This window comes from Montipora foliosa, chromosome 3 (assembly GCF_036669935.1).
Source record: "Montipora foliosa isolate CH-2021 chromosome 3, ASM3666993v2, whole genome shotgun sequence".
Lineage (NCBI taxonomy): Eukaryota > Metazoa > Cnidaria > Anthozoa > Scleractinia > Acroporidae > Montipora > Montipora foliosa.
The window spans coordinates 34,933,393-34,938,392 of NC_090871.1; positions in this window are offsets into that span (position 1 = coordinate 34,933,393).

The window sequence follows — 5,000 nt, forward strand, 5'->3', positions numbered from 1 at the left end:
CGCGTGGCGTTCAGCAGTTTCTTGTTGATACTGTCGAGGATTTTTTTGCTTATCTTTCCGATCTCCTGTTTTGACGGGTTAATTAATCTGCACGTTGGTTTATTCTCAAAATTGTCCTTGTGGTCTTTAAGGGTGATAAAAGCTTCTTTTGTAGCGGTAGTTTCAACACGGTCGTCAATACGGAGTTTCTCGGTGATTGTTTTCGCTTGCACATCAATTTTGTTTAATAGGTTATACTCTGCCTTTTTGTAGGTCTTTGTGATGTTGTCATGCAGGAGCTGATTGTACTTGGTGGCTTCCAATTTGTAAAAGTTCGTGGATTTATCGGCCTTTACAAATAGGCGGTTTTCCCTTTTAATTGATCTGATGTCTTCATTGAGGTCTTTTTGGAACTGACATTCAATATTCTTGAATTTGACCTTTTGGATGATCTTCATCATGCCATCCTCAAACGCCTTTAACTCCTCAATGACAGGGGGGTTGTTTCTTGTTTTAAAGCCGAAAGTTTCTTTCTCTGGTTGTTGGTTTGGGTTTAAATTTAGGTTCAAAAAGTGTTGAGCCTTCCATCTCATTCTGCACAGGAACTGCTCAGTCTTGTCGATAAGCTGCCTGATGTATTCTTTCTTCGATGCGACAGGGATGTTCTTGGTTGAGTAGTTGAACGACACACGTTCCATGTTTGGATATTCAGTAGCACAGTGCTCGACAAATTAGGAGCTTGATATAACTTCAGGTGAGTTCCACACTGATAAATCCAGAATAGTGCTCAACAATAATGGAGCGGTAATTACAATGTTTTTCTACTCAATATAGTTTCATATGGACTTTAAGACCTACAAAAAGGCAGAGTATAACCTATTAAACAAAATTGATGTGCAAGCGAAAACAATCACCGAGAAACTCCGTATTGACGACCGTGTTGAAACTACCGCTACAAAAGAAGCTTTTATCACCCTTAAAGACCACAAGGACAATTTTGAGAATAAACCAACGTGCAGATTAATTAACCCGTCAAAACAGGAGATCGGAAAGATAAGCAAAAAAATCCTCGACAGTATCAACAAGAAACTGCTGAACGCCACGCGAGTAAACCAATGGAAAAACACCTCCTCTGTGCTGCAATGGTTCAAACATTTGCCTAACAAACAGAGGTGTGCTTTCATAACCTTCGATGTAGTGGAATTCTACCCTTCCATATCAGAGACACTACTCCAGCGTGCCCTTGACTTCGCAGCCAGTTATGTGACCATTTCAGATGATGATCGTCACATAATCTTACAAGCTAAACAATCCCTTCTTTTCAACAACGGAAACCCTTGGCAGAAGAGAAACACCGACACGCTCTTCGATGTCACCATGGGTAGTTATGATGGAGCTGAAACGTGCGAATTAGTAGGGATCTACATGCTCTCGCAGCTTAAAGCAATTTCTCACGGCATGGAAATTGGGCTTTACAGAGATGACGGTTTAGCAGTAATCGACCAAACCCCACAAAAAATCGAAAAAATCAAAAAAGATATATGCAAAGTGTTCGCAAAAAACAACCTACGCATTACTGTTGAGGCCAACAAAAAGGTTGTAAATTTCCTTGACGTAACATTAGACTTAACCACTGAGAAGTACAAGCCATATTCGAAGCCTGCAACTACTCCGCTCTATGTCCACAGCAAATCTAACCATCCCCCTTGCATAATAAAGAACATCCCTGAAGCAATCAACAAAAGATTATCTGAAATCTCATCAGACGAGGAAGCCTTCAAAGAGGCAGCACCGCCCTACCAAGAAGCGTTGCAGAAAAGCGGTTATTCACACACCCTCAAATTCACCCCACCACAGCAGTCACCAGAATCCACCACTTTTAAGAGAAAGAGGCAAAGAAACATAATTTGGTTCAACCCACCATTTAGTAAAAATGTTCAAACCAATATAGGAAGAGAATTTCGAAATTTGATCGAGAGGTGCTTCCCACCGAACCATAAATTAAGAAAACTGTTTAACAAAAAACAATCTTAAGCTAAGTTATAGTTGTTCACCAAACATAAAACAGATCATCGATGGACACAACAAAACCATCCTAAGCCAGAACATGCCACCTCCACAACAAACACCCACCAAACTCTGCAACTGCAGAGCGCCAGACAAATGCCTTTTGAAAGGACAATGCTTAGTCAAGGAAGTAGTGTATCAAGCCACCATCACGACCGCCGAAAGCACAGAGACGTACGTCGGCCTCACCGCCACTGAGTTCAAGACGAGATGGCGAAACCACCAAATGTCATTCAAAAACGAAAGTAAAAAGAATGACACCGAACTGAGCAAACATCTATGGCAGCTAAAAGATCAAAAGAAAGACTTTGCAATCTCCTGGAAAATTCTAGCCAAGGCCAAATCTTATAGCAACCTTACTAAACGATGTAATCTATGTAGTACCGAGAAATTCTATATTGTATATAAACCGGACATGGCGACGCTCAACAAACGTAATGAACTCGTATCGACTTGCAGGCACAAGCGAAATTTTATCCTTAGGTTCAATCGCATCCTCAACAACCAATCATAAATTTACAAATGCTTTTTTACTATTGTTTTTCAAGTTTGAATCTTGTAACGATCACGCTACTGATGTATATAAACCCCAGCGATGCTACAGTTTACATGGAATTTAACTGATGAGTAGCCCAACTCCTTGTTGGTCTACGAAACAGACCTGTATTAAAGTCCATATGAAACTATATTGAGTAGAAAAACATTGTTATTACCGCTCCATTATTGTTGAGCACTATTCTGGATTTATCAGTGTGGAACTCACCTGAAGTTATATGTATATATACATATATATATATATATATATATATATACATATATATATATATATATATATATATAAAACTGGTTATATATATATATATATATATATATATCTAACTGGATTTGTCAAAAGGTGCCTGCAGAAATTGTGAAAACAAGCCAATTCTGCTACTGTCACAGACCCTCCCTACCCCTGTGCTTTGGTCAGACAACCAACAATCACCTACCCACACCACAGTGTGGGTTCACTCTAATTGGTGATCAAAAGCAAACTATCATTGAAGCCTAGACTAGTCGAGAAACAATAACCAATGAAGACATGCTACAGTGTAAAGTCTGACTTAACAAGGCCACAAACTCTAACTGCAGTTAAAGTCTCAAAGCAGCAACCCCCCAGCCCTGTGCTTTTGACACACAACTCAGAGCTAGAACTGTCCCTGGGCTGTTTGGCAAAGCAGGCCTTGACGGCAAGCCCCCTCAATTTTGAGAGGCCACAATGGCTTGAACACGGGCTGCGCCCGTGCTCAAGCGAAAACTCCAGTAGCTACCTTTTAGCAAATTCGCTCAGATATCAAGGGCCAAACGCCTAAAATTCAGTCAAAAATCGGCTGATCACACTCGATTTACTCAGCCTGGCTCACAGAATGCCATTCTGGAGAGAAACGCACAGATAACTATAAATTTCTAACTGGATTTGTCAAAAGGTGCCTGCAGAAATTGTGAAAACAAGCCAATTCTGCTCCTGTCACAGACGTAAAGAAAAGCTACCCTCCCTACCCCTGTGCTTTGGTCAGACAACCAACAATCACCTACCCACACCACAGTTTGGGTTTACTCTAATTGGTGATCAAAAGCAAACTATCATTGAAGCCTACACTATTCCAGGAAAAATTGCCAATGAAGACATGCTACAGTGTAAAGTCTGACTTAACAAGGCCACAAACTCTAACTGCAGTTAAAGTCTCAAAGCAGCAACCCCCCCAGCCCTGTGCTTTTGACACACAACTCAGAGCTAGAACTGTCCCTGGGCTGTTTGGCAAAGCAGGCCTTGACGGCAAGCCCCCTCAATTTTGAGAGGCCACAATGGCTTGAACACGGGCTGCGCCCGTGCTCAAGCGAAAACTCCAGTAGCTACCTTTTAGCAAATTCGCTCAGATATATAGTATACATACATAACAACAATTAAGACGGGAGGGGGCGGAGGGGTTAGTATCAAACAGAAGAGCATTGATTTACAAGTGTATAAATAATATTTGGTGTAAAGAAGGAGAATATCTAGTCTGCGTTCTGGGGCGTTCGTCAGTTTGCATTTTTCCTCCTTTATATGGAATAGAATCTGTTCATTCGGGGGAGTAAGTTTTAAGTTGCTCACATTATTGAACTATTTCACAATATCGTTGTAAAATGAGGACGTAGTAGAACAGTCCAAAAATGTATGAAGTATAGAGTCTTGACTTGAGCATAGAGGGCATTGATCATCGACTGTAATTTTAAATCTTTTCAGTTCTCGCTTAGTAACAGTTATCCTATGCAGGAGCTTAAATAAGAATTGCCTTAGTTTATTATCTTTAGTTATTTTATATATCTTTTGAAAATTAGCTTTCCAGGAAGCAAACGAATCAGGGAAGAGTTGTTCCCAAGCTTTCACACCAGTAGGCACAATGATACAGTTTTCATTAAAAAGTTTGTTATAATGTTTGCACCTCATTTTGGCCAAGGAGAGCGAAGGGTTTTTAGTTAACTGAAGTATATCCTCCATTTTGAAGAGATCATCAGGCGTAATTTGCGTTTTATATGCACTACATTTAATCTCGCTGGGAATAGCAGCAATCATTTGAAAATATTGAAGAAAATTAATTTCTAAATCTACATCTACATCTACATCTACATCTACATTTAGATACGTCGGTAAAAGTCGTTAGACATCACACCAACGTTTAAGATAATACCAATGAAAATTGCATCCACTAAAACGTGATGCGAAAAAATAAATAAGAAATAAATAAATGTAAAAATAACTTAAATACTAAAATCTTTCAATAAAATACTTAGAAATGTTAGTCTTAAATGTCTCTAGAGAATTACTTTCAACAATGCCTTTCGGTAGTTTGTTCCACATCCTTTTTTGTAATGAAATTTGTCTCCACGTGGCGTTATGAAACCATGGGCCAGAAACGTCTTTCCCACCTTCC